The sequence below is a fragment of the Podarcis vaucheri genome, assembly GCF_965113315.1.
Source record: "Podarcis vaucheri genome assembly, chromosome: 5".
Classification (NCBI taxonomy): Eukaryota; Metazoa; Chordata; class Lepidosauria; order Squamata; family Lacertidae; genus Podarcis; species Podarcis vaucheri.
This window is the reverse complement of record NC_138763.1, coordinates 75115909-75129759: the sequence shown is the minus strand read 5'-3', so window position 1 is coordinate 75129759 and position 13851 is coordinate 75115909. Positions and strand designations below refer to the sequence as shown.

Sequence of the window (13851 nt, the reverse complement as noted above, 5' to 3'; positions counted from 1 at the left end):
CACAGCCCATTGATTTCAGTGGGTAGAGGATAATGTTGCAAAGCTACAGAATGTCCTAAGCATATTTAGATTGCAATGAATGGGATTTTCTCCTGAGTACTTATGGTTAACTCTGAGATGAAATCTAGCTTTTTCAGCTGGTGAGGATCCTAACAGTCCTCCCTTTTCAATATGTGAGAGTGATGAATTACTTTCAGGCTTCTCTATAACCTGCAGGAGGAGCCTGATGGCTGTATGAATAACAGAGGAAAGAAAAAGGAGTGTGGCTTCTCCTGGTAGTAAAAATTAAAGGTAAAGGGACCCCTGACCATTAGGTCCAGTCGTGACCGACTCTGGGGTTGCACACTCATCTCGCTCTATAGGCCGAGGGAGCCGGCATTTGTCCACAGACAGCTTCCAGGTCATGTGGCCAGCATGACTAAGCCGCTTCTGGCGAACCAGAGCAGCACACGGAAATGCCGTTTGCCTTCCCGCCAGAGCGGTACCTATTTATCTACTTGCACTTTGACGTGCTTTCGAACTGCTAGGTTGGCAGGAGCAGGGACCGAGCAACAGGAGCTTACCCTGTCACGGGGATTCGAACCTCCAACCTTCTGGTCGGCAAGTCCTAGGCTCTGTGGTTTAACCCACAGTGCCACCCGCATCCCTCTCCTGGTAGTAAGTTTACATAAATATGAAGTGGTGGTTGAAGTGTAGGACTAGAACCTGGGAAGACCAGGGTTCTAATCCCCACTCAGCAATGAAGCTCACTGGATGCCCTTGGGCCAGTCACTGCCTTTCAGCCTAATCCACCTCACTGGGTTGTTGTGGGGATTAAAGGAGGAGGGGGAGAACCATGTATGTAGCCTTGAGCTCCTTGGAGAAAAGGGGGGCAAAATGCAATAAATAAAATAAATTACAAATCAAAGATGAGAGAGTGCAGAGTAACTCGGAAACATCAGCATTTTTTAACACAGATACAAGGTAAATCTTGGGGCCTCCAACACTTAACATTTGTACAGTATATCGCTTTCTGAAACAGTTCAGATCTAATTGTAATCCTTTCAATAATTCTGTATGGTAAGTTAGCATTATATCCTTATTATCCCACATACTGCAGACGTGGGGGGGAATTGAGGTAGTTTGCCTAAGGTCATCCAGCTGAGCTCATGGCAGAAGCAAGATTCAAACCCGGACATCAATATTCATAGTTCAGTCTCTTGGCCACTATGCTACATTATTAAAAAGCAACCCCAACAAATGCCTTTAAACTACACTGTTCTTTTTTTAAAATGTGTATCATAAATTATGAATCAATGTAAGCAAAATCACAGTAGAGCATTACAATGTAGATAAAATGTATGCATTATCACACACTTTTTTGTTTCAAAACAAAATAGAATTTGACAGTTATTCTATAAATCTGATTGTTTTCTCCTCTGATGAAGTACATAAGTTTCACTAACATTATTATATTCCTAATAATTTCAAACCATTCTACAATTAATGGTGTTTAACTTTGCTTCCACACTTTAGCAATAGTTACCTTTACTGCTCATTTTTTAGACTTTATGTTTTTTGTTTGAATGGCATGCTCTCAGTGACTGTGGTTAACGCTTAAAGTGTCATTCTTCATGATATCATCAATATATTTTTATTTCAGAACTGTAGCATTGATCACATGTGTTTGCATCTATACAACTCCCAAGCACCCTCAAGTAAAGGATGGTGCCTTTTAACACATCTACTGTTCCTTAGTCTTTTATTTCATTTCATCCTTCCTTGTATGCAGCAGCAGTGTGTAAGACAAGTAGTTACAGTAGCACAGAAGAGAGGATTAAGTGATTACTTGGCATTTGAAAATTGCATGTCTGTTTAAGGGCTCTTACAAGTATTTAGAAGAATGTATTCTCACTGTGGTATACTTGGCTTCCTGACAAATTTGCTCTCTAAGCTGAGCACAGCATCAGCATCCTACCAGAATAAAACAAACAGGCACCAGCATACTTCTAAATGACATACCCTAATGGATAAGAGTACGCACACTGTTGGCTTGAAACTAATTACAGAAATTGATCTGCTGTGGGTTCTTGGTGTTGTTCTTGGTGTTGTTGAGAGAGCCAGTGTGGTGTAGTGGTTAAGAGCGGTAGTCACGTAATCTGGGTAACCGGGTTCGCGTCTCCGCTCCTCCACATGCAGCTGCTGGGTGACCTTGGGCCAGTCACACTTCTTTGAAGTCTCTCAGCCCCACTCACCTCACAGAGTGTTTGTTGTGGGGGAGGAAGGGAAAGGAGAATGTTAGCCGCTTTGAGACTCCTTAAAGGGAGTGAAAGGCGGGATATCAAATCCAAACTCCTCTTCTTCTTCTTCTTCTTCTTTTTAAGAGAGCATAATATGTAAATGTAACACAGTTAATTCATATGACTTATTTGGGGAAACTAGTCCAGATTTTTATTTTTTTAAGTTCACAAATATAAGCACCATCAATAATCTATATTATTTAACTTCTTTAATTAATTAATTATGCTTTTAGCATATTAAATGGCTATACTTGTTATCAGGATCATTGCATTGTTGCCTTTTTGAGATAATAAAATTGATTTTAAAAAGGTACCACACATGGTTGGTTAGAAAGCCTAGATTTTCCAGAGCACCTCTACTCTTAATTCCTAGCCCCACCAATTAAACTGGAATTTGGCCCCTAACAATAAATTAAATATTAGTTTTATTTGAATTGACACAGGAGTACAGCCCCATCCAAAATGTAGGGTGAATGTTTCAAGTACTATGCTGTACTGTGTAAGCAACCAATTCTTATTTTTTTAGAATGCACATATTCTAAATTATCTGTAGAGGAGGGGTGAGGAATCTGATTCTCTCCAAATGCTACTGGGACTCCATCATCCCTAATCATTGGGCTTGTTGGCTGGAGCTGATGGGAGTAGAAGTGTAACAACCTCTGGAGGGCTAAGTACCCATCCCTCAGTAGAAGCTGAGAGTTTATCCGTTCCTTAACAGAATGCATGCACCCATGGGTATTTTTCTTCACAGCATACCTTTTTAAAATATAATCAAATTAACGAGTTAAAAATGAAAATTGTGCATAGATATCACAAGTGTATGTATATGTATTTATATTTAAAGTTAAGCCAGTATGTTTAAGTTACATATGGATCTATGGTTAATCAAGAACAATTAACAGTGTTTTTTCCAATAACTTCAATCTATCATAGCCTACAAAACAGACTGATAACAATGCAGTAACTAAAGGTCTTATCAAACTTCAGTATTTTTAAAAAAATATCATTTCATTTTAATTATGTATTCCAGTTAATCATTATATCAATTTAGATCACTAGATCTTCTTCAATCCTTCTGATCATCATTGTTTTCTTTTTCTCCAAAACATTAATTTATCCATTTTCCAGTTTAATTAAATCAGCCTATCAGTTCATCAACATTGCTAATATCCCCACCCTAATTCAATCATTAACCTAAAAATATTCATATTCTTGCAGAGTTGTGGATTCAGCTGAATGGGAATATAATATTCATTAAGCTAATTCATCCTAATTTTCAATTAGTCTCTTCCATTTTATCAGAAACACTACCAGCTCAGAGAACTCTATTCCTGTAACGTAAAAAATAATAAAAATAATATCAAATCCTGAATTTTCCATTCAATTAAATCAGTGTTCAGAACAATACTGTGCATGTGTACTCAGAAGTCCCAAGAACTCTCAGGTAGATGTGCTTGGGATTGTACTCCTAGACTTCCTTTGGCAGTTTAGCTGCTGCTAATCCTTGGAGCTCACTCATCTTTTCTTCTTTGCACTCTTGCTTTGAAAATGTACTGTAGACCACAGTGGTTTTCAAATGCTACTTTTCACATGGAAAAGGTTACTATTGCTGTCACCTCTCTGTCTGCATAGATGCAAACATTTATTTCATGAAGACATAATCCATGTGGCTGGCATAGGAAAGGTAGGGTCAAGTAGCAATTGGATGCTGGGATTTAGATTGACATGTTAACTTTGAAATAAAGCTTCTGAAATTCAAGCCAGGAAGGATGTTAATGAAAATAAACAGACCTCCAGACTATCACCAAAAAGATACAGACTTGCAACTTCTGTGGGGATTTGGTTCTGGAGATTGCATATCAAGCTGAAATTGTGTATAGCCAGAACAACCCCAGAATTGACTCCTGCAACCACCCCTATCTTTCTGGATCTGGCATACCAAGCAGGTGCCCGCCCCCTTCCTAGCAAGGTAGAGAGCTTTTAAGCTCTCCGCCTCACTTACCAGGCTCTGGGAGGCTATCATACCAGCTCTGAAAGCCTCCCAGACCTTGGTAAGTGAGGCAGAGAGCTTAAAAGCTCTTTCCACAGTGGGAAAACCTAGCACGGAGTGAACTTTTAAGGGAAGGTTTTTGTGTGGCTCTACAGGAGGAGACTTGCCAATAGATTGGCCCAATTCACAGGATTTGTTTTGCCTGCTCTGCATTGGCATGTAGATGAATCATCTAGTGATAGAAGCATGGTAAACAGAATAATTTGGTCACATTTTTGGTAGGTAGGTGTGTGAATTCACTAGGCAGGGTTAAGCTTTGGTGATCACTCTTAGTCTCCTTGAAGAGTTTAGTGCCAAAACTTGCCTTCAAGGCTGTGAGACATGTTGACAAGGTAAGGATCAACTTAGAGGCTAACCTGTACACAGTGGTACCTCGTTCCGGAGGTCCGTTCTTAACCTGAAACTGTTCTTAACCTGAAGCACCACTTTAGCTAATGGGGCCTCCTGCTGCTGCTGCGCCACCACAACACGATTTCTGTTCTCATCCTGAAGCAAAGTTCTTAACTCGAGGTACTATTTCTGGGTTAGAGGAGTCTGTAACCTGAAGCGTATGTAACCCGAGGTACCACTGTACTACGTGCTTGGAGTTGCAGCAGTCAGATTTCTAGACATATTATCACCTATACATATTCATTTTTAGAAATTCATTAAATGATCTCATTCAGCACACTTTATTTGTGTTTTATTTCTCTGTCATGGTCACAAACAAAAATCTGACTCGAGCTAGATCCGATAATCTAAATCTTGCTTTAAATGACTGCTGGATAGCTGCTTGAATTGTATGAAAGGCTAAGCTATTGTTTATATAAAAGTATCTAACTTTTAGTCTGAAAGAAATTATACTACTCTAGCTTGGCAGGTTGCTTGTTAAGAGCAAAACCATACATGGTTAATCTAACTAATCCTCTCATTAGCCTTTCTGCAATTATGGGGGGCAAAGTAAACTCTCTGATTGTGATTGACATCTGTTTGGTTTGGCTTTATGTTGAGCAACCTTAAGCCTGTATTATAAAATGTAAGCCTTAATGAAATCTTTTTTTAATTATTATTTTTTAATTGGAACATCTTTCTCTCTTTTCAATTTGTATTTTTATGTGAATATGAAATTTATCTAAACATAAGAAAAGTGTCAATCTCATGCAAAATTTGAGAGGATAAGCTGTGTTCATACTACAGAATTCTGGGTTTCTGTTGCAGGAGATTCCTGTCACCTTTCTAGTGTGAAAAGTCAACCACCATCCTTCTCATAACATCACAGCTTTTGATTAATAATGCATGCAGAGTTCACTGGGTGAGTAAATACTCTATATGCATATATAGTGTTTGCACTTGTTTTATGCAGTATCGTTTCTGAATGATTGAGCCTGAAGTATAAAATGCAAAATATTTCTGGAACCAGTGATGGGACTCAAAGGAGAATGAGTTTTCAGAGTGCAAACAGCGGGTGCAATCCACTGTTAAGGCCCATTGATTTCTGTAGAATTAAAATATGTGTTCAACTCTCTTCCATTGGAAACAGTTGGACTTCTTAGAGTTGAATGTGCTTAACTTTGGTTAGACTATGGAGTTTTGCCCACTGCACAGCCTGCTATCCATCAAGCCAGAAGTCCTCCTTCCAGTCGTTGTAAGGCAGCCATCAAGGGCTCAATAGGCAACCAGTGGCAGGTAGCAAAAATGGGAGGGTTATCAAGCCCCTTGTGGATAATGTTGTGCGGGCCTGGTATACCTTAAATGAATTTATGGTTCCAGTGCATGAGTGGGGGGCAAGCAGTATATTTCCAAGGCTAAGCCTGGAGCTGTAAGTGGTTCAGGAAGCTTTTTGTCTGCTTTTTGTCTGCTGCTACTATCATTTTCCAATGTCAAATCAATTTCAATAACCAAGTTTTATGCAAAACTTAAAATAATCCATTTCTAAGCCTGTGTTGGCTTTGTATGCCAATGAAAGCAGAACATTGGCATATGTGCTCAAAAAGAATGAAAACTGGAAACTTTTGTATTTTTATCCTGTTAATGTGAATTTCAGTGACATCACTAAAGTCTTTCAATCTTTCTGGTAACCTACTTCTCCAAAGAAGAGTGGTGAAGCCTGATACAACCAGGTTAATTTGCTGGACACATCTGAAAATGGGCAGAGGAGCATTGTTTAATAGGAACTAGGGTAGACAGAAGGGGCAGAGGAGCATTGTTTAACAGGAACTAGGGTAGACAGAAGGTATGACAGGAAAGAGAATGAATCAAGTACCAAATGACTGGTCTGAGCCCTCCAACACATTTTTTAGAATGATGGGAAAAGGCAGCAAAAGCAGATGCAGCCTGTTGCATATTTTATCCAAAAGATAATCCACTATACAGTTCATCATAACAATTATCTATATTTGGAACCAAGAAAGGAGATTCCAGCTAAACATTAGGAATAACTTTCTAACAGAAAGTGCTGTTCAATGGACTACCTCAGAAAGGACTACTTTCATTAGATGTCTTTAAACAGAGGTTGAATGACCATCGGTCAGGGATTCTTTAGTTGTCATTTCTGAATTGTGGGGGATTGGATCAGACTATCTTTTGGGTCCCTTTCAATGTCACCTTTCACACTAGTATTGTTTAAACAAAGAAAATCCCTGGACTTACTGAAATATATTTATTGGTCACAAGGAAAACTGAGAACCTGGAGAGAACCATAGATTAATAGATAGTGGTTGAAGGCAAGAAGTAATATTTGGAACAATCATCTGGATTAATCAGTCTGAAAGTGTCTCTTTCTGCAGAAAGATTTACCGGTTTAGCTCGAAATAAAAAATATTCCTCCCAGTAGCTCGATAAGATATCTATTTTCTGGCTAGCCTCAAAGGGGAATGCAAGTTTCTATGGGAAAGCTTTCTTAGGGTGAATTAAATAACGGTTGGAAGCACTGTCACAAAGGCCCATCTTGAAATTGTGGGCAGGTTTGTAATCTGATATTGATTGCTGATCGCACTTCATTGAAGTGTATCTATCTCAAAAAGTCTGTCTGGTGTAGTGGTTAGCTATGAAACTCACTGGATGAGATCTTGAGCCAGTCATTGTCTCTTAGCACTAGCCTACTTCACAGGGTTGTTGTGAGGAAAAGATGGGAAGGGGAGAACCATGTACACAACCTTGATTCCTCTTGGAAGAAAGGTAGGGTAAAAATATAATTATAAATAATACATAAATAAATAAGCTCAATTGTCTGACTGCCTATTCAACTTGAAGTTCATGTCTTACTTTAGCGATGGAACCCAGCTTTGAAAGGTTCACATCAGTAACACTGCAGTGAACAATGATGAAAGATAATGGAGTAAAGAGATTCTTTTCCATATACTGTGATGGGAGAAAAGAGGAGTAAAATGTCACCTCTTGAAAGTGGAGAATAAAAGCTTCATGTCGTATAAACCTTACAGATATATCTCCTTCTCCGTAGAAGAGTATCAGTGGAGACATAAAGATAAAAAGTTTTGAAAGATCTTGTCATCCTTGCTCTTAGGTTGTCAAATGTAACTTTCAAAGGCATGCTGCCAAGCCATGTGCCATAGGTTGTTCAGGGGAGGGTGGGGGGCGTGATCATACACAGATAGCCACAATCCAAAGGCTCTTATAAAGCAGATATTTCTCTTGAAGTAGTGGGCATGTTGTTTCAGCAGATCCTTTTGCTGAACTGGAAGCTTAATAAATAGATTGTGGTCTAGTAAGGAGACCTGCTCATTTAAAGACCGTGTGTGTGTGTATGTGTTTATTACTCCTCTGTTTCCTGACCTACAATGTATTAGTGATGCCACAAAAGGGCATTTTTGCTCAAATGTTGGAACCCTAAACTTTATTGTGAAGACTAAACTCTGCTGCCAATTCTTTTCTTGATTGCTTTGCATTTTCTGCTGGTGGGGGCATGGGATACTTCCTGTTATATGCCCTCTATGTCCACAGTTTAGGAAGTTATGCAAATCAAAAGTGTGTGTCTGTAGAAGAAATCATACAGTTCCTATTACTATTCTGAGTATACCAGTCCCATATACTTATTTGCTGACTCAGACATAGTGTGATAAGCTGGAAGTTGAGTAATGAAGCTAGAAGAACTTTCTTCAGCATTTATCCAACTTCCATAGTCTACATTCCATATATTCAAAGAACACATACAAATGTTAGGACATCACACAATTTAGGAGCAGAGGCTACAGATAAACATGCTTTCCTGCTGACTTAATTCCACAGAGTGTCTGGGATGTCTGTTCATTTATGTTTCTAGGTCAGGAAGTTTGCAAGTGAGTAAAATTTTAAATTAGACCCAGTTTAATATAATATTTAAGAAAGTTTAAAGGGACTAGCTCCACAGGTTCTCAAATGTTTTGTATGAGAAGGCATTCCCATATTGCCTCAAAATCAATTTCATGTGAAATTTTGTTAGCAGCTCCAGAGATGCAGTTTTGTACTCTCAAATTACATTGACCTCAGTGTCAGTTCTCACAGTGAATTTTAGGTAGCATTGTTAGGAACAAGAGAAGAAACTCAGTGGTATGGACATCACTTTCCAACAAAATAATAATATGTCTTGATATTTGCTTGCCTGATTCCAGTGCTATTGGATAAAAGGAGTCTAGATGTAGTAGGATGGGGATCATTTAGTTCAGTGGTCAACTTGTGTCCTGCCCCATGTTGCTGGACTACAACTTCCATCTCTGCCCATGATAGTTAGGGTTGATGGGAGTCGGAGTCCAACAACATTTGCAGGACCATAGGTCCCCTAATTTAGTTGATCCAAGAAGTAGGAGAAAAATCTCTAAAAATAGTTCAGGGGACTAAAGTGAACTTGGATGGCTTCAAAAAAGGATTAGACAAATTCATGGGGGATAAGGCTTTCCATGTCTACTAGCCATGATGGCTATGTTCTACTTCCACTGTTGGAGCAAGATGCCTCTGGAGCAAGATGCCTCTGGCTACACGGGTGGGGAAAGTATTGTTGTGCTCAGGTTCTGTTTGAAGACTTCCTACGGGAATCTGGTTAGCTGCTGTGAGAACAGGATGCTGGACTAGATGGGCCTTTTTCCTGATGCAGCAGCTCTTCATGTGTTCTTATGACTTGGGAAAGATGAGGGAAAGGTGCTTGCTTGTTTGTTTGTTTATCACATATTTGATCTAGTTCAAACATATCACATGTGGGCCTGGGTCTCGGCTATATATAGCATGTGAGCTATGAACCAGGTACTTACAGACCAATAGGGTTCAAATCTTGTCTGTTGTGCCATGTACGTAAAAAGCTGCATGTCATGGAGCATTTCTCAATTATTTTGATTTTCTGGAAAACATTGAATTGGAAAATGTCCCTGGGCAAATTAGGCTACTTGGCACAGGGTAATTTGAATCAGAGCATTTTTTAGTATGTACCAGAAAATTTCCTGATGCCCTAGAGAGTGATCTAATTTAGTGTACTGATTTTACTTGTATTTAGTAAACAAAGCTGAAAACTTTGAAATTGCCAGGCTTGCCTAATATTTATTTGCTATTGGCATCTATTCAATATTTATTTGAAATTGGCATCCAGTCATTATTACTAATTTTATGCTGGCCCGGTTGAATGTCTTTCCCTCAGCATTTGTCTGGGGAAGATATCAAAACATCCCTAGAAACAAGAGATTCTGCAGATGCTCTATGAATGTCCCGGACACTGTAGAGCATATTCTCTTTCATTGCCCATTGTACAGTACGCTCCGTCAACGCGTGCTGTCCCCTCTTTTGGGTGGTCTGGAACCCCAGCAAGGTGAATGTGCGGGATTCTGCCTATCCGACGTTGACCAAAGGGTAACGGCGGGGGTAGCCGAGTTTTTGGCTGCAGTCCTCCAAGGAGCAGGATAACAAGGAAAACCACTGATTTTATATGTGTGTATATATATATATATATATATATATATATATATATATATATATATATATGATTGTAGCCAACTGCTGCCTTTTTATATATATTTCAAGGCTTTTACATGTTATTTTCCTTCTTACGGTTTTTATTTGCATAATGCCTAATAAAGGTTTGATTTCATACTAATGAACTTAAGAAATATATATTTCCCCCCACTGGCAAAATCACTGTAATTGCCCTAGAATGTATCAGGACTTCAGCTGCCTAGATGAGAGTCAAGGTATGCTTCTATGATGTTACCAAATGCCATGTGATACGGGACCTTGTTTGATTGAAAAAGACCATTTACCATATAATCAGGAGCAGTGATTGTAGCCTGATGTGGCTGTGGGGGACCCCAGGGGTGGGGATCTTCACCCAAGTGATCACCAGTGGCGTCTTCAGCCTCAGCCAGTTGCAGAGTCTTCTGGAGCTTTCTGCCCAAATTTGAAATTTAAAACAGCCAATCACAGCCAGACTAGGGGGCACAAGTGTTGAGACAGACCTGACAAAGACTGTCTCCACTCAGAACTGCCTCCATGCCTTATATTCCTGTTGCACTGGGAGTGGGCAGCACAGTCTGCAACCGTCATCCCATCTGCCCACCCTGTATATCTTGGTGGGAAAGGCATTGGGTTGGTCTAAACTGGAACAAAGGGGTCCTGGTAAAGGGGTCCATAGTGAAAGACCCAGATGGGGACTAATGGGCCAGAAAACTTCCTCAAGTGGTGGCTTGGTGGGGTTGCCCCATTTATCTGCATCATGGGGGGGGTACTTTAACCCAGAATTGACCTTAAGGGAACAATCAGCCAGCATTCAGGCTAGGCTGATTTGGGATACAAACCCAACACCTATGCCAAAGCCAACTTACGTCTGTAATCGATAAAAGTTGTAGCCATTGCAAACCAAAACTGTTGCCCTGTCATTATTGGAATGTACATGCCATCAGCTCCCAGGGAACCAGAGTTCATTGCACCTGGGCCCACAATATTAATATACTAGAAAGACACTTTGTGGAACATTATGATTATGATAATAATAATAATAATAATAATAATAATAATAATAATAATAATAATAATTTATTATTTATTATTTGTACCCTGCCCATCTGGCTGGGTTTCCCCAACCACTCTGGGCGGCTTCCATAGAAACCAAAAATACACTAAAATGTCACACATTAAAAACTTCCCTGAACAGGGCTGCCTTAAGATGTCTTCTGAATGTCAGGTAGTTATTTATCGCTTTGACATCTGATGGGAGGGCGTTCCACAGGGCGGGCGCCACTACCAAGAAGGCCCTCTGCCTGGTCCCCTGTAGCTTTGCTTCTCGCAATGAGGGAACCGCCAGAAGGCCCTTCTGATAGTGAGAGCTATTGTGGATGGATGAATGTGAACTCTTGTAAAAGTCAGGGAGGCAGCAGTTGAAATTGACAGAAACAAATTGGCCCCAATAATTATGTGTTTCTGGCCAAACATTTTACCTACCTTCACTCATAACACTGAAGTGCTGGCTAGAAGACATTGGAGAGGTCTTGGCAAAACTATGAAGTCCACTTTCATCATACGAGACTGCTAGGTAACATGTTAAGACTTCATGTATTCTATTAATGCATTTTCACCAGAGCTACTGTTATCAGCAGGATCCAAAATTGCTGTAAATCTATTTGTGGCAGAAACTCAAGCTTGGCAGCTAGGAGTAATTTGCATATTACCTTTTCTCCAGGTGATCCTTTGCCTGGATACAAATTGAGCCAGAAGGTAAGCATATAGTGTTCATCCACAGGTATGTGGATTTAAAAGCTAGGTGCAGAAGCAGGGCTGAATGGATGTTTGCACTTACAAAGTTCAAAGGAGCCAATTTATTCCAAAGGTGTTGCCATTTGTTAACCACAAATCTGTTTAAAATGCAAGTCTTGTCACAGAGGATTCGTTCATCCTAATGAAACTTGACTCTTGCTCCATTTCTTTGTGGAGGACTGATTTCTAGGACAGTCAATTCATTCCCAGTGAAGCTTCAGTCCAGTTGGACTAAATTTTCACTCAACTGTAAGTGAGTTCTTTTGCTAATCCCTCTTGGAATGCAGTAATTGCCTTACTATTTAGGTAGTAGGTACGATATCCCAAGAGGGTTATTATCTTTCCCTGAGCTGTCGCTGAGCCATTGAAACTATAGCTGCTCAGTGAAGGAAAGGCTAAAAAGAAGTCTCTAGTTCCCAGTCCCTCTATAGCTGCTCCTAGCAGGGAGCAAAAAGAAATTGGTTGAGCCTTGCAGCAAGTGCTCCCCATTGGGAATGGAGAGAACTTCAAAGCTCTTCTCTCCTGTGGTCCTGAAATTCTCAGCATGCATGAGCTGAAAGGAAATGAGTGGAGAGTCATGAAGACTGTATTCTCACATCACTAACATCTATAGATGTTACTTTACAAGATGCAGGGATATGAATCCCCTTCAAGACTACTTTCTTGATTTTTGTGGGCGACAGAAGTAAGACTGTACTATGGCTTTGGAGGTTCATAGGGGGGCACTTTGTCTGACAGAAGAGCTTCCACTGACTCACTGAGATTTTTTGCTATCTTTATCAGAGTTACTTTTGTTTAAAATTCACACAGAAACATATCTGAGCATATTTGTCTAGTATTTCTGTTGTTAGCTGCCAAATTTGTTGTAGCAAGGTTCTGGAAAGGTGATATTTTACCCACATATGTGTTGTGAATTGATAAGGTATGGGAACTTATGGTCATAGAGAAGCTAGAAGTTGTCAAAAGACAAAGCAAGCCAGAAAATGTTTTTGTCAGTGTGGGAACCTTTCTTAACCTTCTCTGAAAATAATTCAAAAATACTGGGTAAATTGACTAAATGCAAAACAATGTATGGACTGCTTAGAGAGTGTTCAGAGACATTCAAATGTAGCAAATGGGAAAGCTAGTTAAGTGGAGGAGAAATATAATGATGTTGTTCACATTGAGAGGTTTTTTTTTATATTATTAATGTAGAGTAAAGGGAATGTCATCCAAGCTGATCAGGATTCCACTTCTGTTTAACCATGGCTACTTAGGAAGGTCTGCATTGATGTTCCAGAACCAGAATTCCTTCTGTGATATTGCAGTCAGGTAAACTAACCCAGATGGCTATGTGAGCAGACTCTGAATGTGATGATTAGTACATCACAATTCAGGGAAGCTGTAAGGCAACTTGGCCATTGAGAGGAGCGGAATGCTCTCTGTACCACAGAAGGTTTTGAAAGGGCAGAGCAACTGAGGTGAGCAAGGTTCAGGGAGGCTCTGAGGACGAATGTGGATTGCCCAGGGCTGGTCTTGCTGCCCAAGGTGGAACAGCTAATGGTGACCTCCCCCAGTCAAGACACATCGTACCCAAGCCTGGCCAAGTTATTTTGGCATCCGAGGCCAAAAATCTCTGAAGCGCTTCACAGTAAAAATGCAGTAATAATAAATAATTTAACAATTTGCTGCCCTTCTGTGATGCCAGAAATCAGCTCCCTGAGGGGACTCCTTCTTTCTGTCGAATGGTGAGGCCAGCCCTGATTGCTCCTGTAAAATTTTGCAGCTCTTATTGAAGTGCTTTTGTTTCCTTCAAAGCCCCAGTTTAAACCTGATGCA

The 13851-nt window shown here is 40.0% G+C and overlaps 1 protein-coding gene across 15 annotated transcripts in view; it reads left to right on the top strand.

The window, feature by feature from the left end:
- LOC309532295 (uncharacterized protein) overlaps nucleotides 1-13851 on the top strand; it is a 472441-nt gene that overhangs the window by 255740 nt on the left and 202850 nt on the right. For 13 of the 15 annotated variants that reach the window (XR_014219695.1, XR_014219696.1, XR_014219697.1 and 10 more), the window contains one exon: nucleotides 5527-5620. The gene's annotated coding sequence lies outside the window, so the exon portion shown is untranslated. Of the gene's footprint in view, nucleotides 1-5526; nucleotides 5621-11959; nucleotides 11995-13851 lie in introns of all 15 variants that reach the window. The other 2 variants (XR_014219714.1, XR_014219715.1) reach the window with 1 other exon arrangement.